We start from the raw sequence: 14,551 nt of genomic DNA, 5'->3' as shown, positions 1-14,551 counted from the left end.
TGGTGCACCCTGCAGCCACGATATGCTGGTGGTGGAGAGAGTAATTGTTCCTGGTGGTGGATGGGCTGCCAATCAAGGGGGCTGCTTTTTCCAGATTGTGCAGAGCTTCTTGAGAGGTGTTGGAGCTACGCTCATCCAATCAAGTGGAGATTATTCCATCCAAATCCTGATTTGTGACCTGCAGATATTTTGAAGCTGAGGTTTTTGTAAACCAAAGGTATTAACGGACGTGGAGCAAAGGGATGCCAAAGAAGTTAGGTCGCAGAGCTCATTGAATGGCAGAAAGGCTCACGTACTTAAATGGCCAGCCCCTTTTACTATTCTCATTGTCAAATTTTCAGAGGACGAATGTGGAGATGAGAATCGCGATTTTCAAGCAGCGCCCGAGCAGGGACTTGAAACCTTGCCCTTCATAATTAAAGTCTGATGCTCTACCCGACTGAGCTATCCAGGCTTTGGTTGGCAAAGGTCATAAAAGGACTTTCAGTGGCTGCCGTGCATTATTGCACCCTCTAAAAATTCAATTTTCTTATCTGGTAATCAAGCCTGGACTGCGCATTTCTCTCACAAATCCAGGCTGACTGCCTCAAACCGGCTTAATTTCAGAAATATTCTCCCTCCCACAAACGACATGCTCTTTTGCAGTGGTGTCAGATGTGAGAAGTGCGGTCCTCCAGATATCTGTATTGGATCTGAAACTTTTCACCATATTTATTATTGACCTGGATGCAGCAGTAGATCGCTATAGATCAATGTTTGAAGATCGCACTAAGTTAGGAAACATGGTAATAGAGCAAATGGGAATGGGACGTAACCAAAGGGACAGAGACAGACTAAGTAAGGGGACAACATTATGTCAAATCGAGTTTACTGAGCGCAAGTGTGACACCATCCACGTTGGAACCAAATAAGATAGTTTGGAGTATTTTCTAAATAATGGGAAGCTATTAGCTGTCGAGGAGCAAAGAGGATTTTGAGTCCCAGTTTACAAATCATTATCAGATAGCAAACATGGAGCAACATACATTGATGAAGTCCCACATGGGGGACTGTTAGGTAAAGTTGAAGCTCATGGAATTGAAGGTGTATTTTTGTCCTGGTTAGGAAATTTGTTGAGTGACAGGAGACACAGTGTACGGATAATGGACAGGTATGTTAATTTACAGGATATGACTAGTGGTGTCCCTGAGAGATCTATTTTGGGGCCTCAACTATTCACCATTTTTATTAAAAACTTAATTGGTGGGATTGAGAGACACATATCTAACTTTGACGACATCACAAAAATAGACGGCATTATAAACAGTTTAGATGCAAGTAAGAAGTTAGAACAGATATTAATAGATTAAGTGAAAGGACAAAACTGTGGCAAGTTCGTTAAATATTAGCAAGCATGAGGTCATCCACTTCGGCACTAAAAAGGAGAGATCAGAATACATTCCAAACGGTGAAGAACTGGAACCGGTGGCTGTCCATTGAGACTTAAGGGTCTTGTTTGTTTATCATTAAATTGTCATGGGCAGGTACAGAAAAGAATCAAAAAGGCTAACTGAATGATGGCATTTATATGGAGGAGAAATTAAGCTACAGCTATACAAAGCACTGGTTAGACAACAGCTGGAGTACGGTGTACAATTCTGGACAGCACACCTTAGGAAGGTAGTATTAGGATTAAAGAGTGAAGTGTAGACTTACCAGAATGATAAAAGGGATAAATTTAAAGGAGGGATTGTAATCACTGGAATTTACAAACTTAAGGGGTGATTTGATTGATGTATTCAGGATATTAAGGGGAACTGATAGGGTAGATAGAGAGAAGCTATTGACGATGATTGGCGAGTCTAGGACTAGGGGACATGGCCTAAACATTAGAGCGAAGCCTTTCAGGAAAGACTTCTACATGGAATGGGTGGTAGAAATTTGAAACTCACTTTCATAAGCAGCAGTTAATCACAGAAATCACAGAAATCACAGAAACCCCACAGTGCAGATAGAGGCCATTTCGGCCCATCGAGCCTGCACCGACAAATAATCCCACCCGACCCCCGTAACCCCTACACCAACACATATCCCACCCTATCCCCGGGTGGGTCAATTGTCAATATTCAACCTGAGATTGATAATTTTTTGTTAACCAAAGTTATTAAGGAATCTGGATCAATCAGAATTAGATCACAGATCTCATTGAATGTCAGAAAGGCTCGAGGGGTTAAATGGCCTACTCCTGTTACTATTCTCATTGTTAAAGGATCAGAGCACGAATGTGGAGATGAGAATTGCGATTTAAAAGCAGCGCCGAAACAGGGACTTGATTCCTGAACCCTTAGACTAAAAGTCTGATGCTCTACCGACTGAGATATCCGGGCTCACAAAAGGACTTTCACTGGTTGCCGTACATCATTGCACGCTCTACAACTTCCAAATTCTTTCCAGTAAACGAGCCTGTACAGCGCATTTCTCTCACAAATCCCCCTGCTAGGGCTCCCATATACAGTCCTTCAAGCCTAAGGATCACAGATTTAATCATATCTGGCACAGAACTGGCTTATCCACCCATCACCAGAACTGATTGGGCCACATCAACTGCTATTCGGCCTCATTCTCCTCTGCCAACACCCAAAAAAGTTACAGAATCATCCTGGGGGTCAATAATATCACAAGGCTTTCTTCGCCATTGCCACCCATCTCCTTAAACCTAGCTCTCTTATCCACCAAGCCAAAACTTTCCCCAGACTCCCTCTGTCACAGCTGGGAAATCAAGTGTTTCTTGTTTCTCTCCTATTTGCTTTAAGTCCTTTATGAGAGCGTCTTATTCATGAGAGCCATCTCTTGTTCCCTGGAAGCCATTCCAAAGAAACGGCTGACGATTTAACTTCCTTTCCTGAATCGCAAGTAAGCTGTCATTGTAAATGGTTCCATCTCCTCAGGTGCATTATTTCCACGCCCTTTCAAAGCCGCCATTTTCACCCCTTTTAAAATAAATGCCCTTGATCCCTCTGTCCCAGCACATTACTGCCCCATCTCCAACATTCTTTTCCTCTCCAAAATTATTGAACACCTTGTCGCCTCTCAAATCAATTCTTATCGTTCCTGAAACTCCATGTTTGACTCTCTCCAGTCAGCTTCCAGTGTCTGGCACAAGACCCAAATGGCCCGAATCAAATTGAGAAAGGACAGCCTTTGTGCCTGACCACAAAGCATTACCCGTCCTTGTCTTCCTCGAACCCTCCGCAGCCTTTAACACACTCGACAAAGCCATTCTCCTTCAAAACCACTCCTCCCTTGTCCAGCTCAGTGGGGCTTCCCTCTGTGGAACAACTCTAACCTATCCGATTGCAGGTAGAGCGCATCCTGCAATGTTTTATCCTATCACTCCCAGCACCTTCTGAGTCCCCCAAGGATCTATTTTTAATCCCTTGTCTGCCCTTAGGTGACATCATCCGCAGACATGGCTCACCTTCCACATGTATCCCAACGATACTCAGCTCCATCTCTACAATACCTCTCTCGACCCCGGCACTGGCACTGTGCTGCCAGATGGCTTGTCTGGCAGGTTGATGTTTCGCGTTTTGACCCTGTGACAGTACTGATTTCCAGCCTTTACTTAGTCTGCTTGTGAACAAATGCAGGGAGCAACAACATGGCTATAACCCCAAGTCATTACTAGGGCGCCCGGCAGGCTGCTGCACTGAGTGCATTGCCACGGTGAATTACGTTTATTAATCGCACGAAACAAACATAGGGTTCAACAATAAAATAACACGGGTGACATTATGAAAACCAAATTCACCCTCATTGTGTTCATCTAGCCTGCTTCTTTAGAAATATGTTAAACCAACTCATGCATGCGGCATCAAAAAGAACAAAAGAAGCAGTAAGTGTGAGAAACCAGTGTCAGATAGAAACCACAACCGTTTCAGCAAAACTGATGCAGAGATTCTGATAAAAACTTCAGTAAAGCTTCACATTTTCTTGCACTTAGAAGAACCACACCTCACAACGTTTACTCATTGAAGGGTTCAAAGCTGCTCACTGCAAGCCTCACCAGGCTTTGCACTTCAGCCCCTCGCTCTCTCCTCCCACTCCACTCTGGTTTGTATCACTAAATATATCAGCAAACAAGCAATTGTTACAAGTCAGGTGAGACCCCTCAGAGAAGATTGTTAATTTGTTTAGGATGATCAAAAATAGAGGGGTTTAAGAAGTACTTCGAATTGACTCGATAAAGAGAAGGGAATCAGAGAGGAGACGAATTATGTTGAACTTGAGAGCGAGATTAGTGATATTATGACAGTTATAAGAAATATTTTAGATAAGTAAGCAAAATTCAGACAAAGAGCCAGGGCCCGACGGGAAATATCCTACAACAATGGCGGATTTGACTAAAGAAATTGCAAAGTGTACAGAAGTTATATCTTTGGGCTCTACTGAGTGTGGGTGTGTGCCAGACGACTTGTGTGTAGTCAATGTAGTACCCATATTAATAAAGGGAAATAAAGCTAATCCAGGTAACAACAGACCCATTAGCTTAACATCTGAGCTAAGATAACTTTAAGAGTCTCTAATTAGGAATGAAATTACCATGTATCTAGATGAAGAGTTAGTTAGTTAGAAGTAGCCTGCACCGCTTTCAAAAGGGACAGTCACGCTTGACAAAGCTCAGTGAATTCTTTGAGGATCTAACAGACATGGGGATTTGGGTATAAGATTAAAGAAGTCGAATAGCAATTATATAGGGCCCTGGCGAGTCCACACCTGGAGTATTGTGAACAGTTTTGGTCCCCTTACCTAAGGAAGGATATACGTGCAAAAGAGGGAGTGCAACAAAGGTTCACCAGACTGGCTCCTGGGATGGGGGTATTGTCCTATAAGGAGAGATTGAGTCTAGGCTTAGCTTCTCTAGAGTTTAGAAGAATGAGTGGTGATCTGATTGAAACATGCAAAATTCTTACAGGTCTTGACAGGGTAGATGTAGAGAGGATGTTTCCCCTGGCTGGGGAGTCTAGAACCAAGGGTCGCAGTCTCATGATAAGAAATCAGCCATTTCGGAATGAGATAAGGAGAAATTTCTTCAGTCAGAGGGTGGTGAATCTTTGAAATGCTCTACCCCAGAGGACTGTGGAGGCCCTGGCTCTTTGGCTGAATTTTGCTTACGTATCTAAAAATTTTCTTATAACCATCATAATATCACTCATCTCACTCTCAAGTACAACAGAATTCGTCTCCTCTCTGATTCCCTTCTCTTTATCAAATCAATTCGAAGTACTTCTTAAACACCTCTATTTTTGATCATTCTAAACAAATTAACATCTTCATGCACAAGATCGAGCAAGACTTCTTCGCTGCACAAGACCTCCAACCAATGCTATACACCAGATACATCGATGACATTTTCTTCCTATGGAACCACAGCGAAGAATCACTGAAAAGACTACACGATAACATCAACAAGTTCCATCCCACCATCAAATTCCATGGACTACTCCTCAGAATCGGTTTCATTCTTGGACACACGAATCTCCATCAAAGACGGACACCTCAGCACTTCACTCTACTGCAAGCCCGCAGACAACCTCAGGATGCTCCACTTCTCCAGCTTCCACCCTAACCACGTTAAAGAAGCCATCCCCTATGGAAATGCCCTGCGAATACACAGAAACTGCTCAGACGAGGAGGAACGTGATGGACACCTACAGACGCTGAAAGACGCCCTCGTAAGAACGGGATATGACGCTCGACTCATCGATTGACAGTTCCGACGGGCCACAGCAAAAAATCGCATAGACTTCCTCAGAAGACAAACACGGGACACAACCAACAGAGTACCCTTCGTCGTCCGGTACTTCCCCGGAGAGGAGAAACTACGCCATGTTCTTCGCAGCCTTCAACATGTCATCGATGACGATGAACACCTCGCTAAGGCCATCCCCACGCCTCCACTACTCGCCTTCAAACAGCTGCCTAACCTCAAACAGGCCATCGTTTGCAGAAAATTACCCAGCTTTCAGGAGAACAGCGACCACGACACCACACAGCCCTGCCACGGCAACCTCTGCAAGAAATGCCAGATCATCAACACAGATACCATCATCACACATGAGGACACGACCCACCAGGTACATGGTACATACTCATGTGACTCGGCCAATGTTGTCTACCTCATACGTTGCAGGAAAGGATGCCCCGGAGCAGGGTAAATCGGCGAGACCATGCAGACACTGCAACAACGGATGAACGGACACTGCACAACAATCGCCAGGCAGGAGTGTTCCCTCCCAGTCGGGGAACACTTCAGCAGGCAAGGAAATTCAGCCACCGATCTTCGGGTAAGCATTCTCCAAGGCGGCCTTCGAGGCACACGACAATGCAAAATCGTAGAGCAGAAACTGATAACCAAGTTCCGCACTAATGAGGACGGCCTCAACCGGGATCTTGGGTTCATGTCATGCTACATGTAACCCCACCTGACGTAGGGTCATCCATACTCGAGTCGTCGTTGGCTGGTTCTCTGTACACAGATTCGGCCGGACCTGCTGTGATTTCCAGCAAAAAAAATGTTTTTTCTGCCTGTTTTATGTTTTTCATACAGACCCCAGCATCTGCAACATTTGAACCCTTGTGACCCCACCTTATTGTTCTTTTATGTAATGTTCTCCTGACTGACCTGTTTGGACACCATTCACACCTTTGATTGCTGTGACTATCTCTCTGCCGAGGTGTGATAAATGGCAGTTGGAAAGATTACCTGTAATCATCTGGCATTATTCTCTGACTATATAAGCTGTGTCTTTATGCATCTCTCCACTGCACCTGACGAAGGAGCAGCGCTCCGAAAGCTTGTGATTTCAAATAAAACTGTTGGACTATAACCTGGTGTTGTGTGACTTCTTACATTTGTCCACCCCAGTCCAACACCGGCATCTCCACACCATGGCTACTATCGACACCACAAACTGCCGGCTAAAAGTGGAGAGGAACTCCAAGAAGGTCGTGCATATCGACACAGACATCAAGTTTCTACAGAGATGCAAGAAAGCAGACCATATCCCAAAAGGACTACAGATCACGAACCCACTCAAGTCGACCTACAACACAGACTACGCTGAGAGACTCTGCCGTCATACCTCTCGCACGCTCCTCAACCATCTTGTACACCAGCTCTACAACAGACGCCGCAAACTCGAAACCAAGATAGAGTCCATGTTCTCAGCCTGTGCTCAGGACACAGCAGACCAGCTAGGAGACACCGCCAAACAGACGAGGCAACGGAACTACACTGCCTACATGCACACCAAGAACAGGAAGCTTGAGAAATTCGGCATCACCACCAGCAGCAACCAAGCCTCCCCTGGTACCACGGTTGAAACCACAGGGAAGTCCATCATCAACTTGACCGACCACACCCTTCAACCAGACGAAATTGAAGTTCTCAGCCGCGGGCTCAATTTCTGCCCCACCACCAAAATGGACCCCATCGGTCTCACGGCAGACACAGAGGAATTCATCACGAGAATGAGGCTCCGGGAATTCTTCCACAAATCCCAAGATGTCAGCAGCGAACCCAATGAGACAACCAATGATCCGGAACAGCAGACAGAGGGATCTGCAGTGCAGCAACCGAAGAAGAAATAGTCAATTCGGACCCCTCTGGAGGGTCGCTGCCCTAAGCTTGACATGTATGCTCAAGCTGTCAGTAGATGCATCAACGCCAGATTCATCAGCCGCACTCACAAGATAGTCCAGAATGTAACCCGAGCACAACACAACGCCATCCACGCTCTCAAGACCAACCGCAACATCGTCATCAAACCAGTAGACAAAGGAGGAGCCATCGTCATACAGAACAGAACGGACCATTGCAAAGAAGCATACCGACAACTGGACAACCAGGAACACTACAGACAGTTACCCACAGATCCGACCAAAGAACACACACGCCAACTCATCAGACAGTTCAAGAGCTTCGATCCAGACCTTCAAAGCATCCTACGCACTCTCATCTCATGTACTTCCCGCGTGGGAGACGTCTACTGCATCCCAAAGATACACAAAGCCAACACACCCGGACGTCCTATTGTATCAGGCAACGGAACCCTGTGTGAGAACCTCTCTGGATACGTCAAGAACATCCTGAAACCCATCGGACAGGGAACCCCCAGCTTCTGTCGCGACACTACAGTCCTCTTACAGAAACTCAGCACCCACAGACAAGTCGAACCAGGAACACGCCTCGCCACGATGGACGTCTCGGCACTCTACACCAGTATCCCCCGCGATGACGGCATTGCTGCGACAGCCTCAGTACTCAACACGAACAACAGCCAATCTCCAGACGCCATCCGACAACTCATCCACTTCATCCTTGACCACAATGTCTTCACCTTCGACAACCAGTTCTTTACCCAATCACACGGAACAGCCATGGGGACAAAATTGGCACCCCAATACGCCAACATCTTCATGCACAAGTTCGAGCAAGGCCTCTTCGCTGCACAGGACGTCCAACCAATGCTATACACCAGATACATCGACTACATTTTCTTCCTATGGACCCACGGCGAAGAATCACTGAAAAGACTACACGATCACATCAACAAGTTCCATCTCACCATCAAACTCACCATGGACTACTCCTCAGAATCGTTTTCATTCTTGGACACACGAATCTCCATCAAAGACAGACACCTCAGCACTTCACTCTACCACAAGCCCACGGACAACCTCAGGAAGCTCCACTTCTCCAGCTTGCACCCTAACCACGTTAAAGAAGCCATCCCCTATGGACAAGCCCTGCAAATACACAGGATCTGTCTCAGACGAGGAGGAACGTGATGGACACCTACAGACGCTGGAAGACGCCCTCGTAAGAATGGGATATGATGCTCGAACCTTCGATCGACAATTCCGAAGGGCCAGAGCAAAAAATTGCATAGACTTCCTCAGAAGACAAACACGGGACACAACCAACAGAATACCGTTCATCGTCCAGTACTTCCCCGGAGCAGAGAAACTACGCCATGTTCTTCGCAGCCTTCAACATGTCATCGATGACGATGAACACCTCACTAAGGCCATCCCCACGCCTCCACTACTCGCCTTCAAACAGCCGCCTAACTTCGAACAGACCATCGTTCGCAGCAAATTACCCAGCTTTCAGGAGAACAGCGACCACGACACCACACAACCCAGCCACGGCAACCTCTGCAAGATATGACAGATCATCAACACAGATATCATCATCACACGTGAGGACACCACCCACCAGGTACATGGTACTTACTCATGTGACTCGGCCAACGTTGTCTACCTCATACATTGCAGGAAAGAATGCCCCGGAGCATGGTACATCGGCGAGACCATGCAGACACTTCGACAATGGATGAATGGACACCACGCAACAATCGCCAGGCAGGAGTGTTCCCTCCCAGTCGGGGAACACTTCAGCAGTCAAGGGCATTCAGCCTCCGATCTTCGGGTAAGCATTCTCCAAGGCGACCTTCGAGACACACGACAACGCAAAATCGTAGAGCAGAAACTGATAGCCAAGTTCCGCACTCATGAGGATGGCCTCAAACGGGATCTTGGGTTCATGTCACGCTACATGTAACCCCACCTGATGTAGGGTCATCCAGACTCGAGTCGTCATTGGTTGCTCTCTCGACACAGATGCGGTCGGACCTGCTGTGATTTCCAGCAAAAAAAATGTTTTTTTGTCTGTTTTTTTTTTCATACAGACCCCAGCATCTGCAACATTTGACCCCTGGTGACCCCACCTCATTGTTCTTTTATGTAATGTTTTCCTGACTGACCTGTTTGGAAACCATTCACACCTTTGATTGCTTTGATTATCTCTCTGCCGAGGTGTGATAAATGGCAGTTAGAAAGTTTACCTGTAATCATCTGGCATTATTCTCTGACTATTTAAGCTGTGTCTTTATGCATCTCTGCACTGCACCTGACGAAGGAGCAGCGCTCCAAAAGCTTGTGATTTCAAATAAAACTGTTGGACGTTAACCTGGTGTTGTGTGACTTCATACATGAGTATATTTAAGGCAGAGGTCGATAGATTTTTAAATATTAAGGGAATCAAGGGAAAGTGCAGATGAGGTAGAAGATCAGCCATGGTCTTATTGGATAGCGGAGCAGGCTCGAAGGGACAAATGTCCTACTCCTGCTACTTTTTCTTATGTTCTTATGGTGGATGGAATGTTATATTCCCATAAACTTTACATCAGTCTTTGACAAGGTACCACATGGTAGATTACTAGAGAAGATAAAGGGTGTTGAATTAGGGGAGGGCACCAAACTGACAGGCAAGGCCACAGATCTGCGTGTTTGGTGGGGTGGGGTGCTTACAAACCACACCAGCCAACTTAACGGTAGAGCCTGACACATGGGAGCTACATTTCTATTTCATGCTGTGTAAACTGTTTGCAGTCAGACTGTATACATACATTTCTCTTGAACGCAATGAAAAATAATTGCACATCAAAATTAACCATACAACAAATTAGAGACATTTGCATCACCAATAATTAAACAGTAACTGTTACAAAGCAACCAGACAGATTTTTATTCGAGGGACATTCCATTGGCTCCTGATGCTGAAAGTCCTGTCACATTGGCCCGGATTTTGAGGTGGGTATGACTGTTTAATCTGAGACTACATCATCAGGGGTATGATGACGTAGTCTCAGAGTACACCATCATACCCACCTCAAACATGATACAAGTTCGGGATTTATGCACATGCACTGAATCCTGATCTTGCGATCTTTCCTTTGCAGATCCTCCGCACCACCTGAGAAAAACCAATTGTTGCGCAGAGTTGGGCTGTTTGCCCACCAATACCGAGCAATTATGGCGGTGATTATCCTGGTTGGTGAAAGCAAGTGAAGGAGCCTGTTTCACATCGGAAAAGAAGATCTGCAGGGGAAAAATCAACATTTTCATTTCCCCAAAAACAAGACAAAGGATAGCGCCGTTTACAATCTGCTCAACCAATTTTGATTGGAAAATGATTAGACGGCCCTTACATGCCTTCTTAACAATGCTACAAAGCAATTTTAGGAAAAAATACGCTGTCATTTGCAATAAAACAGGTTCATATATAGTGGTGGAGAAAATGTATTAAACAGACTCCTCCCTTACGGCCTAGAAATTCGGTTGGTTGCACCAGCGATTAGCGCCTATTGGCCTAGAAATTCAGTGGCCTGCACCACCAGTTTGCACCCAAAGAAGGCTATTGCGCCACTGTGCAAACCTACCGCCATATTTAGCGGGGCGCTAATGGCGGCGTTAGCCAGTAGCGCTGTGCCATCACCGATGACATCATCGGTGTGCGCAGTGCCCCGCTATCGCCCCGCTGGCCACATTTGTTTGCTGCCGCCTCCCCCGTGCCGGCCGCAAACAGCGACCGGTACACGGGGCCTACCTGTGCCGGTAGTGGGGCGAGTTAAGGTAGAGGTGCGGCCGGCCACTTTTTCGGCGGCCGCCTGCCCGTACCTCCTTCCCCGGCCTCCTACACCACCCCCCCCCGCGGCATTGCCGGCTGTTTCCAGAGAGCCCGGCACTTCTCCTTGGTGCCGGGCTCATTTGCCGGCACTCGCGAGCGGGGATCGCGCTGTTGCAGGCACCTCCCCCTTAAGAATGAGAGGAAGGCCTGCAGTACCGCAGGCTGCCGTGCCGCAGCAAGTGGCGCTGCGGCACTTTACATGCCGATATTCAGTTTCTGCGCCCAAGCGGGGCACCAAAACCCTTGTTTAGCGGCCGGCTTCCACTTGGGGCGCTGAAACTGAATTTCCCACTGGCGCAAGTGGCTCCGCACGCAGCGGTAATTCCGGCGCCCAGGCAAGCTGGGTGCCCCTAACTGAATTTCTAGGCCAATGAGCCCAAGATTTAGGGCTATACCCAATGTTCAGGTGGGCGCAATGAGGATAGCGACAACTCCCATACTAAGTATCCATTTAGCACCTGCGCTAATTGTAAGCGCGCACCCGCATGCGCAGGCAGATCATGACGTCATTTCAGTGTGCAACGCCCTTTTGGCGCCGCTGACCGGATATTCGGTGGTGCCTGGAACCTTTACGCCTGGCGCTATTAGTGACAATTTGATGGAGCGATCCCAGGCCCTTCTCGGAGTCGGGGGGCGCTAGTTAAAGGGGACAGCTCTAGTCTGAAAGCTGCAGCCACTTGGCCTGTTCATTCTGGTCATTGCTGGAGAGAGTTGGAGAGTTACTGTTGCACAGGATTATTGGATTTAGCCTTTGAATACTTGCGACCTTCAGTCCTGTCCGGAGCAGTTGGAGCACTAGACATTACAGCGTGTTGCCCTTCTGGCATAGCAATGGGAGCTGCTTTGGACGGAACGTCCTCATGGCCGGACACTTTGAAGGGGCACAGAGATGGCAGGAGAGAGGGCCGGGATTGGCCAGAAGGAGGAGGGGCAATGGAGGTCGGCCACTCCGAAGATACGCTGCGAGGGTTTTCAGGCAGCAGGTGTCATACCTTACCATGTCGGAGGAGCAGTGTCTGCGAAGGCTCCAATTTGGTAAGGAGGTTGTGACTGAGCTGTGCCACCTACTTGCTGAGGATCTGCAGCCGCGTCTATGGTGCAGGAGCTCTCTATAGGTGGCCGTCAAAGTGACTGTTGCCCTAAACCTTTACGCCACCGGATCCTTACAGTCAGCCACTGGGGACACAGCGAATATATCTAAATTTGCAGTGCATTGTTGCATCTGGCAAGTGACAGCTGCCCTCTATAGAAGAAGGCATCGATTAATCACCTTCCCTCTGACGCTGGAGAAGCAGGCGGAGCACACGCAGGGCTTCGCTGCTATTGTGGACTTCCCCATGTTGCAGGGGGCCATTGATTGCACACACGTGGCTTTGCGGGCGCCATTACTGAATCCTGAGGAGTTGTGCAACTGCAAGGGGTTCCACTCCCTCAATGTCCAGCTGGTCTGTGATCACCGCCAGATGATCATGGCAGTCAACGCGCAATTCCCTGGGAGCAGCCATGATGTGTTCATCCTGTGGCAGACATCAGTTTCTGACCTTTTTGAGGGGCCGGCTCACCCACGAGGCTGGCTTCTTGGCGACAAGGGCTATCCTCTCTGCCCATGGCTCATGACCCCACTCCATTTGCCTGCCACCCCGGCAGAAGAGCTTTACAATAACAGCCATCAGGCGACCAAGAACATTGTGGAGCACACTATTGGTGTGCTCAAACAGCGTTTCTGCTGTCTAGACCATTCGGGGGGAGCCCTGCAGTACTCGCCGGAGCAAGTGGGTCGCATCGTAGCCGTCTGGTGCATGCTCCACAACTTGGCCATTCGACGAACTCAGCCAATGCCAGCTGCCCCTCAAGGTCCAGCAGAGCAGGCAGACGAGGAGGAGGAGGAGGAGGAGGAGGAAGAGCAGGTGGACAAGGAGGAGGAGGAGGAGCATGCAGATGAGGAGGAGGAGGAGGAGGAAGATGGGAGGGCTCCTGAAACGGGAAGAGCCATCTGTCAGAGGCTCATAAGGGCTCGGTTCGAGGACCCTCTGATGGAATGATGGGTCTCATTCATCCTGCGCACTTCTGATCGTTCAAAGCCTATGAAGGCCACCATGAGTGTAAATAGTTACGAATACCATTGTAAATAAAAAAAAACTTTATTTTCAAAAAATTGCTTCCTTCCATCATAACAACGTCATGTCAACAGAAACCATAACTAACAAAATAACAGTTAACTCTCTGGCAAAGCCGAAAAACTAAACAAACCATCACCAACAATCAGAACAGGTGAGGGCATCCTTGAATTTGGGGAAAGAACGTCTCAACACCTCACTCTACTGCTGGCCCCTTGATGGAGACCTACTTCTCTTTCGTGGTAGGCCGCTTCCTTCCCTGCTGCTCCTCTGTAGTTGAACCCAAGTGGCAGTGTCAAGGATGGGGGACGCCTGGTGAGTGTCTGCAAGCACAGAAGCCCCTGAGGGACGGCTTGGACGACCTCTGGGCTTGGAGGGGGCGGAGGCTGGCTTCTTGATCTGGCCATGACTGGAAGCAGTGTGCACTGCAGGTGGCAGCTGCACTGCAGACGTTCCAGCGGTGGCATGAGCAATGGTCACCTGCTGAGAGAGGACACCTGCGCCATGGTCGGGCGATACACTGGCTCTCAGAGGGGACCGGCTCGGTTCTACCACCACAAGCGACTGCTGCACTGATTCCTGGCCTCGTGTGGTACTGGAAGGGACCGGGGTGATCCTAGCTGATGCAGATAGGGTGGCAGCAGTGAGAGTTCACCTTGCCTCAATCTGGGTCTGGACGAGGCCAGCAAGTGACTGCGTGGCAGCAGTGAGGACCTGTGTGGTAGGTGCCAGTGCTTCGGAGAAGCCCTGGACAGTTCTCTCCATTGCTTCAGACAAGGCCGGAGCAGTCCATTCCACTGCCTTGGAGAAGCCCTGGACAGACATTTCCAGGGATTGTCCAAAGCTCTGAACAGTCCTTTCCATAGAGGCCTCAAAGACCTGGATAGTCCTCTCCATTGCTGCCCCGAAGCCCTGGACA

The 14,551-nt window shown here is 48.2% G+C and overlaps 2 pseudogenes; both read left to right on the top strand.

The window, feature by feature from the left end:
- The first annotated feature begins 5,579 nt into the window (after window positions 1-5,579).
- Window positions 5,580-9,607, top strand: LOC147092418 (uncharacterized; annotated as a pseudogene).
- Window positions 6,931-8,880, top strand: LOC147092419 (uncharacterized; annotated as a pseudogene).
- Window positions 9,608-14,551: the final 4,944 nt, after the last annotated feature.

Source organism: Somniosus microcephalus, unplaced genomic scaffold (genome assembly GCF_052327205.1).
Source record: "Somniosus microcephalus isolate GS21.2 unplaced genomic scaffold, FLI_Smic_1.0 unresolved_chr2, whole genome shotgun sequence".
NCBI lineage: Eukaryota > Metazoa > Chordata > Chondrichthyes > Squaliformes > Somniosidae > Somniosus > Somniosus microcephalus.
The sequence above is the reverse complement of the archived record's forward strand: the minus strand, read 5'-3'. Positions and strand labels throughout refer to the sequence as shown.